Source organism: Dermacentor variabilis, chromosome 8, assembly GCF_050947875.1.
Source record: "Dermacentor variabilis isolate Ectoservices chromosome 8, ASM5094787v1, whole genome shotgun sequence".
NCBI classification, from domain to species: domain Eukaryota; kingdom Metazoa; phylum Arthropoda; class Arachnida; order Ixodida; family Ixodidae; genus Dermacentor; species Dermacentor variabilis.
The window spans coordinates 29,001,599-29,016,686 of NC_134575.1; the positions used below are offsets into that span (position 1 = coordinate 29,001,599).

The 15,088-nt window shown below is 46.1% G+C and overlaps 1 pseudogene; it reads left to right on the forward strand.

Annotated features, from left to right (window-relative positions):
* The window catches only part of LOC142591345 (uncharacterized), a 131,028-nt pseudogene that overhangs the window by 45,846 nt on the left and 70,094 nt on the right, over window positions 1-15,088 (forward strand).

Here is a 15,088-nt window from a genome sequence, read left to right on the forward strand (position 1 = left end):
AATATTTTATCTTTTTTTATTCATGTTCAGGGCCACGGAATTTCATTTTCGTGGTAGAACCACGTGGTTTTACGTGGCAAAACCACGATCTGATAACGAGGCACTCCTTACAATGGGGGACTCTGGATAAAGTCTGATCACGAACGCAACGCTAAGACTACGGGAACTTAATCCCCGATAGCCGGAATCAAAGCTGGGACATTGACCGCCTTGTTTGTAACCTGTTTCTTCTAGCCTATATCGTGGGCCGATCCCGAAGATGCTGCGGTCTAAACATAAGTGTCATTGGTGCCCCTATGTTACTCCCTCCCCTGGTGTTACTGGATGGGTCAGCGGGAACTTTTTGTAAGGTTACGCTATAGTTTTCTAACATATAACACAAACTTTGAATTCATATATCAGATTCGTTCGCTTTACATGCTCTAGAGGCTTTTTAAAGAATGCGATATCTATTTTCTGGCGCGGAGTTCCGGATTTGTAAAATTCGTGTCATTCTTTTCTAATCGTACCGAATTTTGGAAATACTTTTTTTATTATTCTACGTTTCAAATCAGAATGATCCGTAGTCTTTATAATTTAATGTTCTCTCTCATGTGCAACAAACTTCATTAAAATCGCTCAAACGATTGTCTCATAAAAGTCATTTTTACCTTTTACACATAACTGAAGAGGGAAATCAGAGTTCAACCTGTACGCTATATATATTAAGTTTTCTCGTAATATGTTTCCGCGTTGTTGAAAAACGTTACTTGGAATATTGTCAGGGAAACATGTTGCTGGAACAGCAAATGGCCTTTCACCAGGCATTGCGATTCCGTATTTCTATAAATTGGTAATTGTCTAGCCAAAGACAATAATAGCGTAACCTTAAAGAAAGTTCCCGCTGACCTATCTAGCCAAAGACATATAGTCCTACTGATCAAATAGTGGTATATTTCAGAGCAGTGCATTAATTTTTTCCGCTTTAGATTTAAGATTAGATGCAGTTTATTTGGGATATCGTTATTTATTGCACAGTTACAAAGTTGTAAAGTAGGCACAATAGGTTTCGAAGCTATCTTTTTTACAACTGAATTCCTACGATACATGCAGCTTTTGTTCCAACGCCACAGAATAGCAGAACGCAGAACGTAATTCTGCATGATGAGCTTGTAGTGAACCAACATACCTATATGCATTTTGAAATGTTCACGCGTCGCTGAAAAAGTGTTTGTGTAGCACTGCTGACTAATATGTTAATTTCTCTGAATGTTTCCCACTGGGCCACTGCAATGCGTATGTTACATTAAGTAAAGTTCTCGCGGCTGTGGATGAGGGCCATCAATTTGTTTAGGCGAATATAAATTATAAGTGAACGTTCATGCGCGACGTAGTAAAGTAGTCAGTTGAGAGTAGTTCTTGCACCGTCCTGCTCGAGCTAAAAGGTTATTTGTGCAGTTCTCTGAGTTGTTTGTGACCATCGGAAGTGCACCATGTGTAGGCTGGCTGCGCAGGTAGGCAGTCAGGATGGCCGGGTAGGCAGGCTGGTCAGGCAGGCTGCGTACGTAGGAAGTCAGGTAGTCAGGCTGAGCAGGCAGGCATGCTGGGCAGGAAGGCTGCACATGCAGGCAAGATGGTCAGGAAGGCAGGCTGCGCAGGTAGGAAGTCAGGCTGAGCAGGCAGGCATGCTGTGAGCAGGAAGGCTGCCCATGTAGGCAAGCTGGTCAGGCAGGCTGCGTAGGTAGGCTGAGCAGGCATGCTGGACAGGCAGGCTGCACATGTAGGAAGGCTGATGAGGTAGGCAGGCTGCGCAGGTAGGCAGTCAGGCTGAGCAGGCAGATATGCTGTTTAGGCAGGCTGCACATGTAGGCAGGATTATCAGGTAGGCAGGATGGTCAGGCAGGCTGCGCCGATAGGCAGTCAGGCTAAGCAGGCAGGCATGCTGAGCAGGATGGCTGCACATGTAGGCAAGCTGGTCAGGCAGGCTGTGTAGGTAGGCTAAGCAGGCATGCTGGGCAGGCAGGTTGCACATGTAGGAAGGCTGGTGAGGTAGGCAGGCTGGTCAGGCAGGCAGTGCAGGTAGGCAGTAAGGCTGAGCAGGCATGCTGTGCAGGCAGGCTGCTCACGTAAGCAGGTTTGTCAGGTCGGCAGGCTGGTCAGGCAGGCTCAGCATGTAGGCAGGCAGCGCAGCTAGGTAGTCAGACCGTCAGGCTGAGCAGGCAGACAGGCTGCACATGTTGGCAGGATTATCAGTTAGGCAGGCTAGACAGGCAGGCTGCGCATGTGGCAGGCAGCGCAGGTAGATAGTCAGGCCGTCAGATTGAGCAGGCAGGCATGCTGTGCAGGCCGGCTACACATGTTGGCAGGGTGGTCAAGTAGGCAGGCTAGTCAGGCAGGCTGCGCATGTAGGCAGGCTGCACAGGTAGGAAGTCAGGCTGAGCAGGCAGGCATTCTGTGCAGGCAGGGTGCACATGTAGGCCGGTTGGTCAGGTAGGCAGACTGGTCAGGCAGGCTACACATGTAGGCAGTCAGTCAGTAAAGCTGAGCAGGCAGGCTGCAGATGTATACAGGTTGTTCAGACAGGCTGCGCAGGTAGGCAGTCAAGCGGAGCAGGCAGACATGCTGTGCAGGCAGGCTGCACACGTAGGCAGGATGGTCAGGTAGACAGGCTGGTCAGGCAGGCTGCTCATGTAGGCAGGCGGCGCATCTAAGTGGTCAGACCGTCAGGCTGAGCAGGCTGACAGGTTGCACATGTTGGCAGGATGATCAGGTAGGCAGACTGGTCAGGCAGCCTGCGCATGTTGTAGGCAAGCGCAGGTAGATAGTCAGGCCGTCAGACTGAGCAGGCCGGCATGCTGTGCAGGCAGGCTACACATGTTGGCAGGATGGTCAAGTAGGCAGGCTTGACAGACAGGCTGCACATGTATACAGGTTGTTCAGGCAGGCTGCGCGTGTAGGCAGGCTGCGTAGGTAAGTAGTCAAGCGGAGCAGGCAGGCATGCTGTGCAGGCAGGCTGCACATGTAGGCAGGTTCAGGCCAGCTGCGCGTGTAGGCTGTCAGTCAGTAAAGCTGAGCAGGCAGGCTGCACATGCATGCAGGTTGTTCAGGCAGGCTGCGCGTGTAGGCAGGCTGCGTAGGTAGGTAGTCAAGCTGTGTAGGTAGGTAGTCAAGCGGAGCAGGCAGGCATGCTGTGCAGGCAGGCTGCACATGTAGGCAGGTTGTTCAGGCAGGCTGCGCAGGTAGGCGGTCAGGCTGAGCCGGCAGACATGCTGTGCAGGCAGGCTGCACATGTAGGCAGGCGCGCTACGCGGGTAGGCAGGCCTTGAGAGGTTCAATGTTTTCTTCCTTTACGCTGTATTTCTCGTTTAGCATTTAACTATATAGGGTATATTCTAACAGAAACTGTTCACTGTATTATTTAAGAGGCTTTGCAGTTCAAATCAGTGACGTCACTGCGAGACGGCAGGAAAGTTTCAAGGCGTTTTCACTGCCCAACTTTCGTTTTCAGTTTCTTTCTGGCTTATCAAGCCTATGCTTACCTTAACACGACCACTCTGTTAACGCAGAACAGCTTAATATAATGTAGCTTACAATAATAATCCTTTTAGCGTACCTTTTCGCGAGCATTGAGTGCAGGGCAGAAAAACCGCCATACGTGGCCGCTGTTGAAGGCGCTCGACGAAGAACGGTGGCCGGTCAAAGCAGCGCCGCTTCTTTGTGTTTTCGTATCCAGGCCCCTGTCTCACGGTCGACACCGCCAGCTCGCCGGCGATGACGGCTTTCCACGATGCCATGCTGGTTCCCCGCTCCGGCCGATGCGAGGCGGCCATCGTGGAGGAAGCAGCGTCACGCTGGATCCCACGGCTTCGGTGCATATTCTCCGCCTGGGCACACTGAAGGGGGAAGGGAGGGGCAAGGCCTTCGACACGGGTGGTGAGTGCGCCATCTTGTAGAAAAGGCGAAGGCGCTAGAGAAATGGCCATGCACGAAGTATAAGGGGAAGCAGGGGTCACGATGTTTCTTTTTCTTTTTTGTCACAATCGCATGAAGCCAAGCGACCAGTGGGGGAATGAGAAATTTCTTTTTCCGGGTGTCACGCACTTGAACGAGGGCGGATCAGGCGTGTGTGTCTGCACGTCTTTTCATGGGAAGCATCCCCAGTATAAAGAAAATCGCGTGAGGGTGTAGGGTGTGTAGTAAGACGCGCACGTGACTGTTGTAGGCACGTGTACGAGGTCCGTGCAAGGTCCTTGCTTCCGAAACTAGAAAAAAAAAGAAAAACCGTCTGACTTTATTTTTTCTAACGCCTCGTGGCGTTTCTCTTTCGTGCAGCTTGCGGATAATGTACTATTTTTGACTTTTTGCTGAAATACATCAGTCGTTGTAGTGAGCGCCTATGATGTTCGTGTTATCTTAATTTAGGCTGTACACTTACTGAACCAACTCGCTCTACAACACGTCTTGTTAGGCTATAAGTCTGCCCTCTTAAGCATCTCTTGACTTCGAGGTTGTCTTGTGTGACGGGACGAGTTTCTTTTTTCCTTTCTTACAGCACTGGGTCCGCCTCCCTCCATTGCCCAGCCTTCCTTTAATGCGCGCTGCCTTGGATATTATGCGCCGACGATTGAGTAACAACTTAGAGAGCTTTAGATTAGGGCATGCAAGTGGTTTGCGTCACGGTCTGCGCGTGCGCAGTAGTATCGCCCCTAGTTATTGCGTACGCAAGCCGCTTGCATCCCCTAATCTCATCATCATCATCCTGGCTACGCCCACTGCAGGGCAAAGGCCTCTCCCATACTTCAACTACCCCGGTCATGTACTAATTGTGGCCATGTTGTCCCTGCAAACTTCTTAATCTCATCCGCCCACTTAACTTTCTGCCGCCCCCTGCTACGCTTCCCTTCCCTTGGAATCCAGTCCGTAACCCTTAAATGACCATCTGTTATCTTCCCTCCTCATTACATGTCCTGCTCATGCCCATTTCTTTTTCTTCATTTCAACTAAGATGTCATTAACTCGCGTTTATCCCTCACCCAATCTGCTCTTTTCTTATCCCTTCACGTTACACCCATCATTATTCTTTCCATAGCTCGTTGCGTCGTCCTCAATTTAAGTAGAACCCTTTTCCAAAGCCTCCAGGTTTCTGCCCCGTAGGTGAGTAGTGATAAGACACAGCTATTATAGACTTACCAGGATACTGAGGATACTCAGTGAGGATATGAGGATACTCGCCTGCGTGCAACAAAAACCCCATCACCTCTGGGGTGCTTGAAGAAGTCTCCTGTGTATGTTGCTGTTCCAGGAATTGCAAAGAAGGCTAGCCTGACCACCGCGGCTATCGAGCAGATCACATTGGAACTTTAGCTTTGTTCGTACGCTAACCGAATCCATGTTTACACGGAGGGTTCGGTCTAGGAAAGTTCGACGTGCGCCATTGTTATGCCATCTCAATCGGTCGTCATCAAGTTGAAGACTTCACACGTCGCAACATCTACTGATGCCGAACTGGCCACTGTTGGCGCTGCTGTGGAATTTATTTATTTATTTATTCAAAAATACCCCAAAAGGCCCTCATAACGAGGGTATTACATGGGTGGGGGAGGGAGGGTCGATCATGGGCACTGGTCATAGATTACACATGATACTAAAAACAAGAGAATATAACAGATCCAACAGAATACAACAGATATAACAGAATTTGGCACATACACGTTCCCGTGTATGTGCCAAATTGAGTAACTCGTGCATAAATGCAGCAAAGCTGTATGAGGGAGTTCTCGCAGTCTTCTAAAGTCCTAGGGGTTTTATTTACCACCGCCTATAGTCTACCCAAGATTGCATAAATGCTTCACTATATCCAATGCAATTCCTTTGTTGTACCGTGCTATTATAAACTATATTTGGCCTTCTACTCTGTTTCATGCAGTGCTACGAAGGCTGAACAGACTTATCTCACAATTCGCATTCACAACAACAAAAAAAGTGCGTCATGTAATTCGATGTAGTATTCTCATGCTTTACATAGCTAAATATGACATGGAATTTATTACGAGGAAGGAGGCGTGGTAGATCTGAACCTATTCACCACCGAACAAGCAGAGCGTGACGCGTTTCTGCGACCAGCTGCCACAACAGACCGTTTGCGGCGCTCATGACCCAAACACGGTACCCAAATTTGAACAAATAGGGACAAGTAACGCGTGGTTTGACGTAACCTGATAGGGACAATTTGCAGTTGTAATATACGAAATATTTATTCCGTAGAACGTGTTGCAGTCAAATGCAGCTTCACTGCAGAACGGGCTGAATAAGACTGCTACAACCGAAATGCTTGTGCAGCATTGCCTGCCAAGCATAAGATTGAGTATATAGTAATGCTATACCCTTTGATATACCCTATGCATGTTCCGGTGCGCTGTGCCGTCTCTAAAGTGTCGGCTCTGCCCTGTACAAATGTATCTGTGCCCTCCTCCGTAGCAACCATGCTGGTTCACGAAAACCGTTGAACTCCCCGGTACAGCTTTGCTGTAAAATACACAGAGAAGGCTGAACGGGTGAATTAGAGCAAGATGTTTCGCTCTGGTATCGCCGTTGCAGCGCCTCCACGTTTTTTGCAGCTGCCTTGGCTTTGTACGTTGCCTCCGTTTTGGAGGCTTTTATTGTCGCTGTTTTTCTCTTTGTCGCCTTGCGAACACGAGGACTGTCTGGCGGTGGGTATACATACTTGCAGCTTGCTGTCTTGTGTTTCAAGCTCCACTGTCTGAAGGCCTTTTGAAGAAACAAAAAAGGCTGGCATGGTGTGGGACGTTCGTCTTGATGTCCTTATACTTTTTATATGTGTGTGTACGTGTGTGTGTGTGGTGCCTGTCACAGAGTTGGCATGGTTGTCTGTTGTCACTGTGCTCTGCTTGTATGTCCACTTACTATTAAAAAAGAACTGTCGCTGTGGCAGTATCATACGACTGCTGCAAAGTAGGTGGAACTGAATGAGCTCCTGCTACCTGTACATCTTTCTTAGCCAGCAGGTGCGCATGCTAATTTGTTTGTGCACTGTGTGAGCATAAACCAGGACAAGCCCTTTTTGAAAGCAGTTTGAAAATATTACTAAGTTAAAATTCCCTTGCAAGCTTAGCTAGGTGCAATTTGGAGCTGGTTGGTATATTCCATCATACTAATGAAATTTCAGCACACAGCAAAAAAATATAGATGCAGAAAATGTAACTTCAAACTGAGTCTACCATTTAAGGGTGCACTCGTATAGTATTTGGCCACCAATTATAGTTGAATTATAGCACGATGTCACGCACACTATACATTAATGCAAATATATCAGTCTTTTGTTTGTATGCATACGATCAGCCATTTTTCTTTTCTCTCTAGATGTGTTTCAGGTTTGTTGGCTTTACACCGGCGAGGTGTTCCCTGTAACAGTTGAGTGCGCTGTATGTGCCGCTCATTCATTGATGCAGTATCAAAAAGAAACACAACAGACAAAACGAACAGAAGGTCACAAACATGTCAAGGGTGCACAAAAGTGATATTGTATCTGATAGTTATGGCATTGCAATGTTAAGAGACAAGAAGGTCGTGGTGTGGACTAGAGAGCAATTGGTGGTAGTAGCCACTATTCTAGTCAAGGTCATGAGAAAAAAATTGAGCAGTGCAGGCCATGTAATGCATAGAATAGATAACCGTTGGTATTTAGAGCTGCGGAATAGGTACCAAAGGAAGGGAATTCCAGTCAAGGACAGCGGAGAATTAGGGGTTGTGATGAAATTTCCAGGCATAGGATAGTCAGCTGACACAAAGAAAGATCACCGCAAGAGGTCCTGCAGTGGACATAAAATAGCCGTTGATGGTAATAGAATGTGCTCTATAATAAATATCTACTGAAAGTTAATGTTTGTCTTGTCCTTCTGTGTCTATGTTTTTCTTTCCTCTCTTTATTTTGCACTACAAGTTCGGTAATGCCTTGCAAGAAGGAAAACGCATGAATTATGCAATAGAGTAGACGTAAAACACTGTAGCACCGTCTTTTTTATTTGTTTGAGGTTCTTAAGCACCTGGGGCTCTTGATGGCTTAAATTGGCATTAACACAAACGAATGGCTTGGCTTTTAGAGCCCGCGTGATCTGACATGATATATTGCAAGCTGCTCCAGACATAACAGGCTCAGCCACTCTTTATGCAGTGCCTCCGTACTCGTTTGCTACTGGGCTACTGTGAACATAGTGCACATCCGGTGTTGCTGTTGCGTTCCACTGGTATATGCGATTGTATAAAGTAGTTAGTGGCGGATCACTTGACGTCTTTCTAAGAGCACATCCGTTGCCTGCTGCCTGCTCCTTTAAACAGTTTGTGCGGCAGGATAAACAGTTTATATGGAGGGTGCAGCTGCAACGGAAGCGTTTCCGTTCAAAGCGAGGACTTGCACAGACAAGCTTGGGTGAGCTGCAGTCTTGTTGACAAGATGTTTAAGGAATGTGACGAGGACGTCTACATAATTGATGGTTTGGCTGTAGTCGCTTACCAATTCCGTTTCCACTTATCACATTTCCTGCTTGTGTGTACACTGTGTTTTTTGTGCCCGGAGGCCATTTTCTCGTTTGGTAAGCTTGTGTAGCTTTTGTCCCAGTGTTTGCTTTTGTTAATTTATTTGTATTTCATAAAATTTATTTCTGCGAAGTTAGCTTGTGGTGATCTCTGAGGTTATTTCACATGTCGTACTGCATATCTTGTATTTTTATAGAGTTCATGTGCAAAGGTGACACTTGTAGGCTTTGTCAAGTTCAGGCATGATATACATCGCTTGGTAGAATACCGTGCACAGGATTATTGTTCCTTCAGCAAATCTGTCTACTGTCTGGCATTCTTTTCCTTAATACTGCACTGCCAACTGGTACTAACATATTTAGTGACTGCAGTCCTTTCTCGGGCGTATGTATTTATTCTTTGGATCTTAGTGTCTGTTTGTTGCATTTGTTCTTTCATCTTTGGTGCTCAGTGTGTTTGTGAAGTGTTACCTGTCCTGCTGCCTGTGGTGTCTGGTGCATTTGGTAAATGGGCAGGTGCTTATGATTGTTGGGTCCTTGCAATGTCCCAGCTTGCGAAATGCATTCCCATTGTGCTGCTTGTCATACTGGAGGCGCGTCATTTCTCCTGTCATTAGGGTGATGTTTTTGTGTCGTCTGCAATCTTGCAGGGCGAACTCGAGCAGCAGCTGCTTCAAGCAAACCCGATCCTCGAGGCCTTCGTAAATGCTAAAACAGTCAAGAATGACAACTCTTCCAGATTCGTGAGTGCTTTCCTGTTCTCTAATTTTTGTTGTTGTTGTTGCTTCTATTGACGTTTAGGATGTGGACGATAAAGGGGAAAAAGATTGAGAGGAGTTGACTGTTAATTTATTCTGCTTTATAGTTTAAATCCTCAACTTCGACAATAACATGAACCGACTAGCCTATCAAACAAGCAGGGATTTGTTGTTGTTTTCATTCATATTTATAGATACATGAGCACAGAAATCTATAGTACTCTGGCGATCTATGGACTCGTAACTTGTGGCTAAGTATGGTGGGGCTACTTAAACTTAAGGAGGTGCAAAATAGCCACAGGCTGCATTTGAAAACAGATTTTCGCAGGAAACCATAGTGGCTGAAGTTGAGGCTCAAGATTACTTCTGTAAGAAGCTGTTGCCTATGAAGGGTGACAAGGCACGCTTGACAGTATGAACTTGCTCTGAGGAAAAAAATTTTTAAACATCTTTTTTGCAATGCAATCCACTGCCTCATGAATGCAGCATAACTAAACATTACTTCATGTTAAATTGCTCTATAAATAGGGATAGCTAGAAAAAAGAAAATAATGCAGACAATGTCTTACTAATGGCCGACATGTACATTAACAGTTGCTACATAGCGCACTATATAATCTGCTACGTTTATACCTTGTGCAATGCTCTTCCAAACCATTAATTGTACCATTGCGTAGCACAATTCACTAAATTGCATAGGCAAATGGGGGTAGCGGATATTCTAGTTGATATTTAGAGGTAAAAAATTGAGTCGAGCAGGCCATGTTATGCATAGTGCAGATAACTGGTGGTCTGTTAGTTACAGAATAGGGTGCTAAGGGAAGAGAAGTGTAGCCGAGGATGGCAGAGAAATAGGTGTTGTGATGAAAATAGGAAGTTTGCAGGCATAGGATGGAATCGGCTGGTGCAAGGCAGGCGTAATTGGAGATCACTGGAAGAGTCGATCCTTGGTCCTGCGGTAGGCGTTATTAGTCTGGAAATAATGATTAAATAAATGTACACTTCTTAAGGATACTGGAAACTTGCCCAGAATTTGCATCATTTGCCTAAGTGACAGGTGCTGAAAATGCCTGGAACTTGGCCAGAATTTGTGCCACATGACTAGGTGAAGGTGCGGAAAGTGCCTGGAAGTGAGAAGGTTGTGAAGCGTTTCGATTAGTGACGTACTCGACCTTGGTGGGGATGTTACTAAGGTCTCGCAAGATACTGCTTTAAAGCTGCTTTTTGGGGGCGAGGGGGTCACTAGCATGAATCTTACTTTATTACCATTTGAGCCCGCTTGTGCTGGTAGTAAGGCTTAGCTGCTGTCTTATGCTACCTTTGAAGCTTGGGAGAACATTAAAAAAATTGTTAGTTGAATATGCCACAAGTTTCTTTTAGGCTGTAAACACTGTCGCTTATGTGGTGCATTTTGTTGCATTGCCAGGTTGTATACCAAGGTCCGTACTTTGACCGTTGACTTTGACCATTGACTTTGACTGTTCACTTTGACCGTTGACTTTGACTGTGACTGCTAAATATACGAAAACTACACGTGAATAAAAAAGGGAAGCATCACTCTTAGTGAGCTTGCCTACATGTGTGACTTGCCTTCACATGTCACTTTTTTTCCCACAATTTGTTTTCTCTCATTCTGTTCTGATAAGGATAAGGCTATTTGTCGATGTGCTGGTACTCGGCCATGCGCAGCTCTGCTTCTCGTTCTTTTCTAGTTCTGCATTGTGAGAATTTTTTCACGAGTTTGAGTTTTTCTCAAAGTAACTGCAATCCTTTGTTTGTATGTCTGCTAATTTTATTTTATAACACTGGCATCTTTTACTTTTGCAGGGCAAGTTTATTAGGATAAACTTTGATGCATCTGGATTCATTGCTGGTGCCAACATTGAGACCTGTATCCTTTTTCTGAACTTGAGAAAACTGATGCATTAATGTGTCTGTTTCTCATTTTATTGTGAGCCATACTCGATTTCTAGGCTATTAACAGATTTTGTTTGGGCCTGTGTGTCTCTAAAATACGTGCCCAAGCATTCTGTATATGAATGCTCATAGTAACATATCTTACTGTAACAAGATTCCTTTTCACATTCTGATCCGAAGGTTGTCAAATGTTAATCATCAGGAGCATCCTGCAAAGTCTGAACAAACTTGAATATAGGCATGCCTGGAATTATTGCCGAGTGCTCATCGTGCTGAAGTTCATTTGCAAACCATGTGGTTTGCAAACAAGGTCATGCTTATTTCTACTCATCCGTTTGAATATATTGCTCGTAGTTCCTCATCTTGAATTGTTGGTGTGATGGGCTGCTAGCTTGCTTGGCACACGATTTCATTCTTGACACTCGCAACCCTCAGACCTGCTGGAAAAGTCGCGTGCCATCCGGCTAGCAAGAGACGAGGGGTGTCTCCATGTGTTCTATCAGCTTCTGCACGGAGCCACGCCCGAGCAAAAGAGTGAGTTTCACATCTTTGCACCTTCCTCTTGTATACAGTACGCCGAAGAAGACTTGCACAGCTGTACAGGAGTTGTCGTCAGTGCCCAAAAGCTTTCAGGGTGTGGATTTAGCGAAGAAAGCTGTACTTCAGCTTACTTCTAACCCGGGGCCAGTGAAACAGTGCAGCGCTTTGTTGGCTGCACATGCTAGCTCACGTTGCATATCTATAAATTCCAGGGTGCAGAAATATTGAGGTTTTTCAGAGATTACACGCCCCATTTACTTTTGACTCTAGCTGTGTATCAACAGCTGTGTGTTACAGACTTAGCTGCTTGAAGAAGCTTCTGTCGACTTGGGGCTCTAGTGAGTCCTGCTGCTAATGAGTTTCAAGGGAGTTCCAGCATGCTCTTATATGTAAACTTAGTGGGCACTGTGTGATCCCATTTTCTCTGAAAGCTGCGCTGGTTCCAGTTGTCATTACTGTCAGCATGTTCACTAAGCCTGAAAAATTTGAAAATGCAGCTGGGCCGTGCTTAGTACTGAAATTTTTCATTCATGCAAAACTGAAAAAGGAGCAAGAGAAGTGCATGAGTAGCAACGTGAGGGAGGCTTCGTTGTCGTCATGCTCTGCCTTTTCTGGCTCTTGCGTACAGAGGAGTACCTGCTGGAGGACGCCAAGAGCTAAATATTCCTGACCCACGGTCACGTGCATGTTCCGAGAGTGGACGACGCTCAAGAATTCCGCAGTACAGTCGAAGCCATGACAATCATGGGACTCAACCAGGAGGACCTCAACTGTGAGTGCTATTATCATTGTTGCAGGGACCTTCTCCCTTCGTTGGCCAAGAGTTTGCTAATTCTTGGCTTTAGTGAGTGCTCTCCCATAAACCAGAACCAGTTACCTTTGCACACCTGTTTATATATATATATATATATATATATATATATATCAAGCGCACTTAATCACAACCCCAGTCACCGGCTGTTGACACGCCTTGCACTGGGCTTCTAATTTGATGACTGGGCTGCTGACGGCAAAGCCATGTCGAGCGAACAGTGGTGGCAAGCACACAGTAAGAACAGGCCGAGCGTTATTGTGACTAAATGACCGTTCTTTCGTTCTTTCTGCCAGTTCCCACAGTCCTCCGCAAAAGATGGCTGCTCTGGTTGACTGATATGGGCTGCGGGTTTCCGTTATACTACATGGCATTGGGGAGATGGAGTACATATTTATGTTTGCCGGGTTAACACCAGCAAGAACACTCCCAAAAGGAAGAGTGCAAGTGAGACAGTGCTGCTACAAGATATACTAGTACTTCTGGCATGTTCCAGTACACTTTCTCCATCTTGCCTAGTTCAATGCTATCTCTCATGCTGATTCTCTCTGCAGCCGCGGACGCAAACAATTGCCTGCAGTTGAAAGGTGACGCGCTTCTTGTGGCTGTTACTAAACTGTTGTGTGTTGTCATGTTGCTGCAGGCATATTCCGGGTGGTGTCGGCGGTGCTTCTCTTCGGCAACATGGAGTTTCGGCAACAGCGCAACTCGGACCAGGCGACATTGCCGGACAACACGGTGGCACAGAAAGTGAGCCACCTGCTGGGCCTCAACGTGACCGAGATGACCAAGGCCTTCCGGCGGTCCAGGCTCAAGGTGGGCCGCGACCACGTCACTAAGGCACAGACGAAGGAGCAGGTGAGTGTATCAGCTGCACAGTTGCACCTGGAGCAGTCCAGATTGATTGGGAAGGTTTGGCACCTTAGAGCAGCATGTGGACTCGACATGGAGGGCTCAGGATTAATTTTGGCTATGTGAGGTTCATTTAAAGTACACCCAAAGCCTGGTAAACCATTGCCTTTGCTGTCGGGCTTCATGGGAATGCGACTGCTATCAATGACTGCTATCGACGACCTCCTCATACTCAGCTGCAGAACGTCGTAGCCATTTTGTAGTCATGGCAGGTTGCAGTTCATGGACTACCACCTTTGTATCGCCGGCAGAAAAAAAAACGCCTGCTGATACAAATGCTGTTTGTGAACCTTATAAGCAATCACGGTGGCTTGGTGCTATGACCTCATCCTGCCGAGTGCATGGTTTTGTGGGTGTGAGTCATGACCACAGCTGCTGCATACTATTGCGGTGAGAATGGTGACTGTGTAGCGAAGATGAATAACCTGCAGCTGTTTGGAATGAATCTGGAGCCTTTAAATGCAGCTGTATCATTGCCCGAGTCACTTGACAACTCCCGAATTTTTCGTAATTTGTATGAATAGGGCCTGTTCTAAGATTTTGTGAATGCTTCTTCAAGTGTTGCAAAAGATACATTGTGTCTGCAAAAAAAAGTTTGAGAGGTGTTCAATAAAGAGGTGGCACATAATACATGTGCTGTTCTCATGGACTTTGAGATTGAGCGCTTATGCTTTGAGCAAGTTTCTTCCGTCGTTCCTGAAAGTGGCAAAATTGGCAATAGCAATATTGCCGAAAAAAGCCACAGTTGTCTAAATATTATGCATTCCTTTTCATTCTCTGCTGTTTCTAGCTTCTGGCTAAATAAAGTGCTTATGTATCCCATAAAAAAATGTGTGCTTAGAATAAACTGTAAAAAACATGCATGCTAGCCCCCTCCCCCCCTTCCCCCTCGCCTTTGTTATGACCGCGACTTCTTTATGAATTTTAACGTTAGCAGGTATGTCAAGTAGAGTTCGGCGACAAAAATTCTACCCATCTCTGTAAATTGATAAGCGAAACGCAAGCCAGCAAGTGAGAAAGTCACAATCCTCATAGGAGCAATGCTGAAGGAAAGGTTGTGCGTTCAAATCCTGAGAACCTTCCTCTGCTGTAAGCTAGTCTTCAGCTTGTGCAGCTTACTAGTAGCTTGCTACGCCAATACAGTTACAGTGATAGAGCATTCCTACTATCGAAAAACAGTGTGCGCAGTCTTACTCATTTAAGTCCATGAACACCACAGCTGAGTAGACTGCATAGCTCATGCAGTCTACTCAGCAGTGAACTAACTGGTTTGTACACGCGCAGTGGCTGTTCTTCCGTTTCGCACTTTAATTGAACCCACGTCCATTTCCTTTCCCGCAGGTGCAGTTTGCCGTCGAGGCGATTTCCAACGCATGCTACGAGCGCATGTTCCGCTGGCTGGACAAGGCTTCCCGAATCGAATCCCTTTCCAAGAGTGGCATCATCACAAGGCAAAGGTGATGATGCCACTGCTGTTGCTACCATTTAGGCTTCGAGCTTGCTGAACCATTTGTTCAATCGTGCTCTATACTAGTGTCATGTGTGTTTTGTGCATCTATACTGTACTGGTGCGATGTGCCATGTATGTTTATTTTTTAGTATTTTTTTTCTTTAACTCC